At 43.7% G+C, this 13,667-nt stretch overlaps 1 protein-coding gene across 2 annotated transcripts in view; it reads left to right on the top strand.

Moving 5' to 3' along the window:
• The window catches only part of ZNF704 (zinc finger protein 704), a 251,738-nt gene that overhangs the window by 182,512 nt on the left and 55,559 nt on the right, over positions 1 to 13,667 (top strand). The window lies entirely within an intron of this gene.

The raw sequence follows: 13,667 nt of genomic DNA, 5'->3' as shown, positions 1-13,667 counted from the left end.
GAATCTGTGGGAAACAATTTTCAGTTCCTCAAAAGGTTAAGCATGGAGTTTCCATATGATGCAGCAAATCCTCCTCCTAAGCATATACCCAAGAGAAATGAAAACACATGGCCACACAAAACTTGTATATGAATATTCATAAAAACATTATTCATAATACCCAAAAAAAGTGGAAACAACCCAAATGGCCGTCAGCTGATAAAGAAAATGTGATATATCCATGCCATGGAATATCTCGTTTCTCTTTATCGATGAATGATATTATTCATCGATAAAGAGAACTGAAGTTCTGGTACATGCTACAACATTAATAAAACTTGAAAACATTATGCTAAGTAAAAGAAACTAGTCACAAAAGATTACATATTGTGTCGGCCCATTGATGAAATGTCCAAAATAGGCAAATCCGTAGAGACAGAAAGTAGATTAGTGGTTGCCAGAGGATGAGGAATAGGTAGTGACTGCTAATGGGTACAGAATTTCTTTTAGGGATGATGCAAATATTCTAGAAGTGGTGGTGGTATAACTCTGCAGATATACGAAAAACCACTGAATCATACACTGTAAAAGCATAAGTTTTATGATTTATATGTTATACCTAAATAAAACTGTTAAAAAAAAAAAAGTCCCCCAGAACCAGCTCTCCTTTCATAGAGCCCTGATCACATCATGCCTAAAATACTAAATTAAGTCCTGGGCATAAGACAGAAGCAAATAAGAAGTTAGCTCACCAATAGGAAAACAGCTGGGATAATTAGGACACGTAGACTGTTATGGATAAAACAGAAAATATATGGAATGTTTAACCCAATTAAAAAAGAAGATTTACAGGGAGCATTCTCGTCCTTCAAATTTGAGTGACACCTGTGTGGAAGAGGGATCAGAATTGCCCTCTGTCATCCTGGAACCCTGAAGTACCTAAGGAAAACGCTGGTGGTGCCTCAATACAAAGGAGAGCTTTCAAACACTGAATTATCTGAAAAAGAAAGAGGTCCCTTTAGGGATGAGGTGTTCCTCCCTAGGAGAGCAAAGGCTCAGTGTTCATGGGCTAAGGATGCAGTGAAAAGCAGCCAGTGGCTTCAGATGACACGTTGGACTGGCTGACCCTGAGATAGTTTTCCTATTAGTGGATTCTATCATTCAATCCCAGGAAACTCTCCTGATGGTAACTGATCTCTCGGATCTCTTATGCCTGGAAGTTTGTGATACTTTTTTTCCTTAAAGCGTTTCTTACCTGGCACTTGCTCACATTAAAATGCGCCAATGTTTTTGTCTATTTAATATATTCCTTTTTTTAAAATTTAAATCCAAGATAGTTGACATAGAGTGTAATAATAATTTCAGGAATAGAATTTAGTGATTCATCACTTACCTATAACACCCAGTGTTCATCCCAACAAGTGTCCTCCTTAATGCCCTTCACCCCTTCATCCCTTCGCCCCACCCAACACCCCACCAGCAACCCTCAGTTTGTTCTCTGTATTTAAGAGTCTCTTATGGTTTGCCTCCCTCTCTGTTTTTATCTTATTTTTGCTTCCTTTCCCTTATGCTCATCTGTTTTGTATCTTAATTCCATATATAAGGAAATCATATGGTATTTGTCTTTCTCTGACTTATTTTGCTTAGCATAACACACTCTAGTTCCATCCACATTGTTGCAGATGGCAAGATTTCATTCTTTCTGATCGCTAAGTAATATTCCATCGTATATATATATACACCACATCTTCCTTATCCATTCATCTGCCAATGGACATTTGGGCTCCTTCCATAATTTGGCTATTGTCGATAGTGCTGCTAGAAACATTGAGGTGCATGTGCCCCCTCGAAAGAGCACTTTCTGTTTTGTATAAATATTTAGTAGCACAATTGCTGGGTCATAGGTTAATTCTATTTTTAATTTTTTGAGGAACTCCCATACTGTTTTCCACAGTGGCTGTACCAGTTTGCATCCCCACCAGCAGTGCAAAAGTGTTCCTCTTTCTCCACATCCTCGCCAACATCTGTTGTTGCCTGAGTTGTTAATTTTAGCCATTCTGACGGGTGTGAGGCGGTATCTCATTGTGGTTTTGATTTGTATTTCCCTGATGATGAGTGATGTTGAGCGTTTTTTCATATGTCTGTTCATCATCTGGATGTCTTCTTTGGAAAAGTGGCTTCTCGTGTCTTTTGCCCATTTCTTCACTTGATTATTTTTTGGATATTGATTGATAAGTTCTTTATAGATTTTGGATACTAACCTTTTATCTGATATGTCATTTGCAAATATCTGCTCCCATTCCATTGGTTGCCTTTTAGTTTTGCTGATTGTTTCCTTCACTGTGCAGAAGCTTTTTATCTTGATGAGGTCCCAATAGCTCATTTTTGCTTTTGTTTCTGTTGCCTCTGGAGACATGTCAAGTAAGAAATTGCTGTGGCCAAAGTCAAAGAAGTTGTTGCCTGTTTTCTCCTCTAAGATTTTGATGACTTCCTGTATTATGTTTAGGTCTTTCATCCATTTTGAGTTTATTTTTGTGTATGGTGTAAGAAAATGGTCCAGGTTTATTCTCCTGCATGTTGCTGTCCAGTTTTCCCAACACCATTTGCTGAAGAAACTGACTTTTTCCCTTTGGATATTCTTTGCTGCTTTGTCAAAGATTAGTTGGCTATACATTTGTGGGTCCATTTCCGGGTCTCTATTCTGTTCCGTTGATCTATGTGTCTGTTTTTGTGCCAGTACCATACTGTCTTGATGATTACAGCTTTGTAATCAGTTTGAAGTCTGGAATTATGATGCCTCCAGCTTTTGTTTTCTTTTTCTGGGTTGCTTTGGCTATTCGGGGTCCTTTCTGGTTCCATACAAATTTTAGGATTGTTTGTTCTAGCTCTGTGAAGAATGCTGGTGTAATTTTGATAGCAGTTGCTATTTAATACATTCTTAAAATATCTTCTGAAATCCATCCTTATCAATTAGAAATCATGATCATCAGCAAACCCAGAAATTTTTCTGTAGCCTTGTCCGGATCATTTATAAAGTGGTCCTAAGTGGCAGTTTCACAGGAACTCAGTTGTTGACATGTGTCCTTCCAAAGAAGTAACCATTCATTTCTACCTTTTTTTTTTTTTCTATCTGAACTGGTTCTTTATTCATGACAAGTCTCCCTCGATTCCATGATAACTCCATTTTAAACAAATAATACATAAGATGGAACCTTATTAAAGGCGTTTTTGAAGACTATAGGGATTGTCTTCAGTGTATTTCCTGCCACAATTTGAATTGGTTTGAAAGACATGCATGGTCTAACCTGCTAGGTGCTACAGCAGCATAGATGAGGGCGGTGAGCCACTCCATGCACTGCTTCCCCTTCACCCACATGCATATTTATCTCTTCAAAGAATTATAATAGATGAATCAGGCATAATTTGATTTTGCAGAAGTCAAGTCATGTACTTAGTGTTCTGTGGCCCCACCCTTTTGATTTCATCAGCATAAAAGGAAAAAAGAATCCGTGCCTCAACAGTTGGTGATTTTGGGGGCATCTGGGTGGCTCAGTGGGTTAAGCGTCCAACTCTTGATTTTGGCTCAGGTCGCGATCTCACAGTTTGTGAGATTGAGTCCCACGTGGGGCTCTGCTGACAACACAAAGACTCCTTGAGATTCTCCCTTCCTCTCTCTGTGCCCCTCCCCCACTCTCAATCTCTCTCTCTCTCTCTCTCTCTCTCTCTCTCTCTCTCTCTCTCTCCCTCTTTCTCTCAGAATAAGTAAACGGTGGTTTCTGATATCCCCTGGGAATCCTCCTTAAAAAACAATTACACAAGACCATTTAAAGACAGGCTATATATTTTAAGCTCCACAGGTCCTCCCTTAAGTTCCCTTAATATAGTGAGTTTTTAACCTACTGGAGGTTATGGATCAATTTCAAGGAACCCATCAACCTGCTGAAACAATATACAAAATCTTGTGTGCATGTATATATACATTTTTTCTTTCCAGATACAGATTTTACACCTGACCTGCCATTCACAATGGATTTCTCCATCTTTATGGTAGGTGACCAAAACATCATTAGTCCCAGTGTCCTCAAGACTGTTGCTGTTCACCACTGTTCACTCCCGTTGCTTCTGCTGCTAGTATCAGACCCGCCACTGTCATCAGGATCACTGTCAGCTCCCATCTCCCCAGATGCAGCTTCGTTATAGTCTCTGGTGCCCCCTCCACCCTATCCATCATAGGCTTCTTCCCCAGCAAGTCGCTTAAAGAACTCATCCTGTCTTGGTGACTGCCCCTCAGCAGACTCAGACTGATAGAACAGCTGTTATTTTGCTCCCTCTCTGAACTTCTAGAAGGTTACCTGCCTGCAAATGACAGCAGGTGCTGTTTTCTGTCTATGCTGGATGAAACTTCATTGAAATACCAAGTCAGAAAAGAAACGTCCATGGAGTTAGTGTCATGTCATACCAAAAAGGGTTTTTTTCTCCATATTTTTATAATCATTTTAATGGGATCATTTTGTCATCAAATTTCATATAAATCCAGATTTTGTAGTCTCTATGTTTGTTAATTCTTTATCATAGGCTCATGGGTTCAAGCACGCAGAAAGGCAAATTTATAAGCCTTCTTGATGATTCCAAAAAAAAAAAAAAAAAAAAGACAGATAGGTAACCATTGAACTAGGGGCCTGCTTGCATTTGAAATACAACTTTGTAATGGCACACAATTGAAGATATATTGAATTGGTAATTCACCATGGTTTAATCAACATGCTGTTACAGTAAGTGCACCTATAAACGGCTGCTATACTAATATGACACCCTAAATGAGTGAAAAATTACCAGCAGCGATGGAAATTATTATTTATACCTGATAGCTATACAAGCATTTTCAGTGATGCTTCTTACATTATTCATTCTAGCATCCTAAGCTTATAAGCCATTTATATTGTTTTCAGAAGAAATGTGAAATAGTAGCTGCAATGCTTTGCCTGGACTGTAGACCCCACTTGGCTTTAGCCTAAGCCCTGCTTGGCATTGCAAACCTGTATTCATCCACCTCTTGTTACAGGAAACTGGATATGCCTTGGCCAGGAGCCAACCAGCCATGTTACTGATCTGCTGTTATGCCCAGCAGTAACCTTTTCATTGTGTTCCTCACTAGATCAGTTTCTCCTGGTTATTCCCTTGGGGAAGTCATGTTCCCTGTGCACAGAGTATACATAGCTAAATGTGCGATTGTTCGGCCTTTGGGTGTTCAACAAATAGGTTTGATTTCATAGCGGTTAGATGGTACTGTTAGGAACAAATTTAAGAATGATGGAATTCCTGTTTTCTAGATCCAAGACCGTCTGAATTGATCTGTCATCAAATAATAGCTATATGGATTGACTGAAACATATATTGGTAACATGGTTAAAATATAAATGAAAACACAGGAAGCAGAGCCAGTAATGTTGTGTGTGTATGAGAATTCTCCAGAGGGCAGGATAGATGCCTCCACTTATTTCCCAGAACGTGGGCATTCCAAGAGCCTTATGTAGAACATTGACAAGTATGGGGCAAGGAAATCTGCCTAGAGCAATACTTTGCACACACCAGACATTATTGCATTGAAGCTTGCTTGAACTATACTAATAGCAGATTATCTTCAATGAAAGTCAGCTCTAGAAATAAAATTACCTACAGTACACACCTTAGGAAAGAGAACTATTGTCTGGTTCATTGATCTGAAACAATCAATTTAAAATGAGGATAAATTGGCTCACTTCTAGCCTGGGAAACTAAAGATAAATGTTTAAAATAAGAGTAAATATCAGATTGAACCATATGAAACTGCCACTTGTGTAGATAAAAAATAGTGCCTATCAGCAATTTCGGATGGTTCAACCTAACAGTATATAAGAGGCATTGGTGGAGAGGTCAGGATTTGGGTATGTGAGTTGAGTTGAAATTTAATCATTCAAAACATTTTAAGCATATTATGAGAACCCCATTAAAGAAAATCCACAGAGAATCCATTTGAAAGCAAAACAGCTGTTTATTAATATGAGTAATAAAACTATAACTTAATCTATTTTGCCAACTTGATCTTTTATATGCTATGTTCTCATTAATTTGTAATCACTCACATATATAAAAGAAATCTGTTTCATTAGAAAATAACTTTTAACGTAATACAGAAAAGCATAATCTGCAATGAATTGCGTTTAGTTTACAAATATGTTTCAGTTACTGAAGATGACATTGATGTCTCAAATTCAAAACAAGATTACAGAGGGGCACCTGGGTGGCTCAGTCAGTTAAACATCTGACTTCTGCTCAGGTCATGATCTCAAGGTTCCTGAGTTTGAGCCCCGCATCAGGCTCTGTGCTGACAGTTCAGCATTGGATCCTGTCTCCCTCTCTCTCTCTCTTCCCCTCTCCCGCTTGCTCTCTCTCTCTCTCTCTCTCTCTCTCTCTCTCTCTCTCTGTCTCTGTCTCTCAAAAATAAGTAAACATTTTTAAAAAATAAAAATAAAACAAGATTATGGAGATGATCATGCAAACAGCATTAGTATGTGACATGAAGATCCTGTTGAGCCACAAATAAGGCAGGCCTGGCTGACTGGCCCCTGCCCTTAGGAAGTCACCACAGTCTCTGTATTTGTAAAATGGGGAAATAATATCAACCCATGATGGCAGTCTAAAATAGGGTATACAAAAAGCCTGGCATTGGGAATGCTCATTAAATATTAGCTATTATTAGAAAGAAGATGTGGTTTTTGAAAAAAGATTACAATTTTTTTCTCCTTTTTAAGCCAAATCTGTAACTTAAGCAGCTTAAAGGGGATTAATTCAGCCTACATCACTTACCAGTTTGTTCCCCTGTTCGCAGCATAAGACAGTGGAGGCATCAGCCCTGCCACGGGTGTAGCCAGAGGTGGCCAAAATCTGTGCCCAGATAGGTTAAACGTGAAATAACCAAAATTTTATAATATAAGTAAAAGTCTACATTTACCTTCACCGTAGAGTATGAGAGCGAATTAACCCATTTCACCATGTCTGTCAGTTATCCTGTGCCGAGATTATGTTCCTGGAGGGTGGCACCTTCCCCTCAGAGCTCGTACCCCAGTGCCTTTGCAATATGTGGACAGTGATGACTCCAAACCTGCTCTATCAGAAGGGGGGGCTTTCCCTGTCACTCCCAGGGAGCCTGTTGGGTGGCGTGGTAGAGAATAATGAGTCCTTTTTCTTTGAAAAAACAATAAAGTGGCTACGGCTGTCACTTCTAGCCCACATTTAGATCTATTGCCAACATAATGTTACTATTTCAGGTAAGAGAAGCAGCAGAAATAAAAAAGACAGCATTTTTTAATCTTATTATTTTCTTAATCTAGGGGGATAAAGATCATCATATTTTTCTTTAATTGGCAAACCAGAAAACACTAGATTTGTTTTCTCCCAACTGTCCTCATGAGATAACTATTATCACTATAAAGTGTAACTGAGAGTTCTTTACGTTATTGAAGCCTAAAAGGATTTGAGACCTCTAAGCAATAATGTAATTAACTGTACTGATAAGTCTGGAATGACCCAACTTGGACGCAAATATAAGAGTGAGAGATGCAGTTTTGATTATGGTTTTCTTCTTGAGGACAACTGTGACATTTATCAGGTGGACTATTAACCTGCAGACTGCCCAAACGACTCTGTGCACTTTCACCCCATTAGCCTGGGCCCCACCACCTCTGCACACATGGAGGCTTTGCATACACGGAGGCCCTGCACATACAGAGACCCTGCACGTGTGGAATCCCTGCACACATGGAGGCTCTGCATACACGGAGGTTCTGCACACACGGAGGCCCTGAACACATGGAGGCTCTGCACACACGGAGGCCCTATATACATGGAGGCCCTTCTTGATGAGGTGCTCCCCAGGACTCCAGACTGACCGGACAGCCAAATGCTTTCTGAAACATCCACAAGCTCTTTCCAGAGAGTCTGACAACTTGGCTTTGGCCATTGCTGAGTAGCAGCAGATGTTTAGTGCAACAGAAAGAAGTCAGCAAGGATTTTTGCCATCCCAAAGTGCTGGGAAAAAAGAGGCTGGCCGCCCAAGGACGGGACACAGGGCCTGAGGGCACAGGCACCCACTTCCTTTCATCCCCCCCCCCCCCGCCCACAGAGAGATCACACCTGTGCGCAGAGCACAGGTCCACATGGAGATGCTCACACACAGACCCAGACACTCAGATGAGCACACACGGATACACACAGTACACAGACACAGATAAGCACCTAGATCCACACAGAGACAGTCCCACACACACACACACACACACACACACACACACACACACACATGCACACAACACATAGTACATATACTCACTGAGGTATGCACACAGATACAGACACTTAGACACATACAGACCCACACAGGACATCAACCCACATAACACACATATGGACACACACACACCACACAATCACACGTTATTACAGGAGGGAACTCACTTCTGATCTCATTACCTGGTGCCTAAATGGCAGTCCCAGAAGGACACCCCATGTGCACACAGGGCTTTGTGTTCAGAGAGAACCTCATGGATTTAAGACTGGCCTCGTGACTCCTGAGAGAGCGTGTTAGCTACAATCAAAAACGCCAAACGTACAAAGCACAAAGGCCATCTAGGGATGTTCACGATGCTTCCCTGAACTACACTTTGCAGCCTGCTCACATCAAGAAGTCCAGCTAATCACACAGAATTGTTTTCAGGGGATTTGGAACTTATTATTTAATAATGTTATTGCTGCCATTCTAGAGTTCACTGATAGGTCTGTGAGCCTTTGTGAATATAGAAGAATTATCACAGACACTGGAACGAAATCAATTTTGCATAGATAGGCCAACATCTTTTAGGCCTGGTAAAAAATTTTATGTAAATGATTTATTTAACAGCTGCATTGTTGAGGAATCGTTTTCCACCAGAAGAACTGAATAAATTACCAGATCAAATAAGATGAGAGAGAGAGAGAAAGAACAGAGAACAACTGCAGAAGTTTTTGTGCTCCTCCCTGCCATCCCTCAGCAACTGTGAACCACCATGACTAAACGCCGATTTGTGCAAAAAAAAACCCTTTACTAAGAATGTACCTTAGGCAGGGTTTTGTACTAGATGTTGGAAATAGAAGCCAGACTGAGTCCTGATCTACAGGATGGGAGGAGGTGAGAGCACAGTCATCCAGGTGACACAGGGCAGGAGCGGAGGAGGCGCCTGGCACCACCTGGAGAGGCACCGAGCTGCTTGTGGAAGGGTGAGTGAAACAGGCCAGGTGGAAAGGGGAGGAAGCCTGTTCCCAGCAGAGGACATAGCTTGTGCGAAGGTATGGAGAGGAGGAGAATTATGGAGAACTGCCACAAGTGTGGAGCTGTCCCCTGCAGAACACCTGTTGGGGTGGGGCGGGGGGAGGTGGAGAGACCCAGCTAGAGAGGGCCAAGTGCTTCCCGCACCAGCATTGAATCTTATCCTGAAGGCAGTGGGGAATCTCCCAAGAATTTCTGCATGCCCCCATGACTGGGGCATCATCCACCTCTATCCCTGATTGGTTCTCCTGCCATCTTGATCATTCACTCTTTCTTTCTTAATTTTTTTAAGTGTTTATTTTGAGAGAGAGCGTGCTTGTGAGCAAGGGGGGGTGGGCAGAGAGAGAGAGAGGGAGGGAGAGAATCCCAAGCAGGCTCCTGGCTGACAGAGCAGAGCCCAATGCAGGGCTCAAACCCACGAACCGTGAGATCTGAGCTGAAATCAGGAGTTGGACACTTAACCAGCTGAGCCACCCAGGTGCCCCTTGGTCATTATTAACTCTTTACTGATGTCTTGAGCTACCTGGTCACAGCTTTCCTCTCCTCCTGAGTCCTGCTATCATCCTGGATGACCTCAGTGCCCATCTCATATGCAGCCTCACTATTCACAATCCAGTGACTTTCACCCCTACTCTGCCTCCACCCCCACTCCTATGGCCACACTCCGGGCCCTGCCATCTCCCAGAATTCCTCTCTGTATCACACCCCCCATCTCCAGCACCCCTCTTCTACTCATAACCTCCTGTTCTTACCTCTCTTTGTCTCTTCTGCTTCCACCACACCTGTTTTTTTCAGCTCATTAGGATCTCTAGTTTCTCACCATTTGACCCCCCATATTTCAGTCCCCTCCAGCCTCTACTCACTTCCTAATCTGGCCACGATCCATGGCCATCTCCCCCTACACAGGTTTACCACCACTCTCCACTTTGCCTGTGCTCTTATTCATTGAGCCCTCCCAGGAAAACCCAGTAGGGTCTCCATGCAGCAGCCTGCCCTCACAGCCCCAGGCTCCAGGCTCAGCCATCAGAACCCCGATGGGTCACATGACACAGCCAAGGCTTCCAGCCTCCACTGGGCCTGCTCTGCTGCCTACCAGACTTCCCGCATCCCAGTCAGTTTTGTTTGAAACCTTCTGCATGCCAGAGTCCCCCCTCCCACTTCCCAGGTGGAAACGTGTTTGCTTCTGAGGAGGGAATCACAGCAGAGGCCTCCAAGAAGAAACGCCATCCACCTCCCGAGCCCCACACCTACAAATGTGCCTGCACCCAGGCCGTGTTCGTTCTCCTCGCTCCACTTATAACTCTAAAGCTAATTCCACCCAAGCCCAGGACCCCACTCTGCAGCGTCGGTAAAGACCTTGTCCGTTCATAATCCCTTCTCACCTGTATCTGCAGCCTCTCCAAGGCTACTGGCACTTTCCTGTCAGCCTTTCAATGTGCTAGAGTTCCATTCTTCTGAAGGGAAAACTTTCCTGACTCCCCCAAGGAACCACACTCTTCCTCGCTTCGTGGCGAAGATTCTTTAAAGAGTCATTTATAGTCACAACCTCACTACCCATTCACTCCTCAACCCATAGCCATGCCGCTTCCGTTCCTGCTGAAGTTTCTGCCTACTTCCAGGCTGCTAGTTCCAGGGGACCCTGTCCTGATCTGTGTTGGCCAGTCTCCCACATCCTCAGAGGACGCCCTCCTTGAGATCCTCTCCTCTCTTAGACCCTCTAACCCTCTAACTGCTCTCCTCAGTTCTTTTCTACCATGCTGTGCACCCCTGCTCCATGTCCCTGCGTGCAGGTGGGAAAACAGCTTGGGCACGGCAGCAGACACAGAGAAAAGCTGGTGTGAACTCGAGGGAAGAACGAGGTCTTGGAGGCAGGTGCGGATAGCACAGGTGGAGGCATGGCTTCAAACAGGAAAAGCAACATTTCCGCCTACCTACCTGAGAGACTGAAGAAAGGAGGTGAAAAGGTGGAATGTAATAAAGGCCATGCCTGGTGGCCTCAATTTTCTCTAGAATGTAGGAGGTAAGAGTATCTGCTTTTTGGGTTTGTGGGAGTTGAACCTTGGAGAGCGAGGTGAAGACCTGCGATAATTCTGCGTGTGAATGGGAAGGTGAGCTGGCCAAGGACAGGGGAAGGATCTGAGGGAGTGAAGCGCGGGTAGAGTCTATGCAGAGGATGGGTCCACTCAGCAGTCTTCGGTGTTTTCCATCAACACTTGGCTGCCCCGGGTCGGAGGAGGAGAGAACAGCCGGAGAGGGTCCAGTCAGGGTTTGGTTGTTCTGGGCCAGTGAAGCAAAAGGCTCAAAAGGCTGGGGATTCGAGGTTGCTGGTGAGAGAGAGGTCCGGGTGTTCAACCGGGGAACCCAAACTGTAGGGAAGAAGTAGGCGGCATCGAGCTGGTGACCTGGGAGAAAATGCAAGAAGCTAGAGACTGGCTGTCTCGGGGGGTGCAGGTGCAGGTGCAGTGAGGCGGTGGGACCTAGAAGGAAAGGAGCAGCGTGAGGCTGGGGAAGAGGACTGACAGGTTATGGCCAAAATGAGATCTGTGTTCTCGTTTTTATTCATATTACGGGAGTTTCGTGTAAGCGCGAAGTGTGAGGATCAATGAATCCCTCAGCACCCATCGCCTTGCTTCTACAGTTGTCAGCCTTTTACCCATCTTATTTCATCTAACCATCCCCCAACTCATATTGTTGGGGGTGGGGGAGTGGGAGGCTGAAGCACATTAAAGCGAGTCCTAGTTTTCATGTTATTTCACCTATAAATACTTCAGTAGATAAAATTTGGGGTTTTAATCTGAGAGCAGTTCACCGAAATAAGAGTTTGGGGAAAGAGTGATGAAAACACTTACGTGTTTAGTATATGCCAGATATTTTATATGTACTATTTAATTCTTCCAAAACCCTGTGAGGTTGTTGTTATTATCGCTCCCATTTTATAAACAAGGAATATGAAGCTATACAAAGCCACATGATTTGCATAAAATCACTCCGCTCGTAAATACGGTTGCTGGGGATTAAACCCCAGTCCATCTGACTGTGGTGGCCTTCCTGTCAAGTTCAGCACTCTGCTGAATGTTGTTGGGGCAAAGGGAACAGAAACTACAAAGTTAGGAAGTGGGATGCTCTCCCTACATCTCCTAGGATCATAATTCCAGATGAGGTGAAAAATAATGGCTGGGGCAACTGGGTGGCTCAGTCGGTTGAGCATCCGACTTCGGCTCAGGTCATGATCTCGCCGTTTGTGAGTTGGAGCCCCGCATCAGGCTCTGTGCTGACAGCTCGGAGCCTGAAGCCTACTTCAGATTCTGTGTCTCCCTCTCTTTCTCTCCCTGCCCCTCCCCTGCTTATGCTCTGTCTCTCTCTGTCTCTCAAAAATAAATAAATGTTGAAAAAATAATAATAATGGCTGTAACTTCGGTGCCAAAATATTTGGTGACTTTTAGGGGAAAGAGGTGCTAATGGAAGGGCTGGTAGACACTCCAACAGGAAGAGAGACAGAGAACAAGATAGCTGCACACCTGATCTGCAAGGGCTAGGGTTTCCACATGCAAGTAAAGAAGGATGGTCTAGGGAAGCAAGTTGAAGGCCAACAGTGGGGGCAGGGGGGATGACATGGGGGACAGGGTGAGTGACTCTAATGGAAAGGAGGAGTGACCCTAGGGGAAAGCCCAGGCACAGTAAAAGGGGAGAGGGTACGAGAGGGGCTATTCATAGTGGAATACGGAGTGCAGTGAGCAGAGCGACCAAGGTCAGGAGAGAAGTCATGGTGAGGATCCAGGAGGAGAGAGCAGCAGGTGGGAGACAGAGCAAAACAGGACTGAATGTCATCTTTTTCGGCAAAATGAATTGGACATCACAGCAATTGCCTGGTTCCACGCTACTCAGCATGGGCCAGTGACAGTCTTCAAACTCTGTCCCCAGTCTACCATGAGCTAGGTGCAGAAATTGAGGAGAAGCAATAGTTTAGAGGCTCGTGTAGCAATATGACAGAGCCACAATTGCCATGGGCCGGTTTGTCTTGTATTTTACAGAAGTATTGATCCATGACAGATTAGAGATTCCTTTAAACTGATCCTTCACTGAAAGGGGAACCCTTTTGCACTGCTGGTGGGAATGCAAACTGGTGCAGCCACTTGGGAAAACAGTATGGAGGTTCCTCAAAAAATTAAAAATAGAACTACCCTATGACCCAGCAATGGCACTACTAGGTATTTATCCAAAGGATACAAAAATGCTGATTCTAAGGGGCACATGCACCCCAATGTTTATAGCAGCACTATCAACAACAGCCAAATTATGGAAGGAGCCTAAATGTCCATCGACTGATGAATGGATAAAAAAGATGTGA

Source organism: Felis catus, chromosome F2, assembly GCF_018350175.1.
Source record: "Felis catus isolate Fca126 chromosome F2, F.catus_Fca126_mat1.0, whole genome shotgun sequence".
NCBI lineage: Eukaryota > Metazoa > Chordata > Mammalia > Carnivora > Felidae > Felis > Felis catus.
This window is presented reverse-complemented; position numbering and strand designations above follow the sequence as displayed.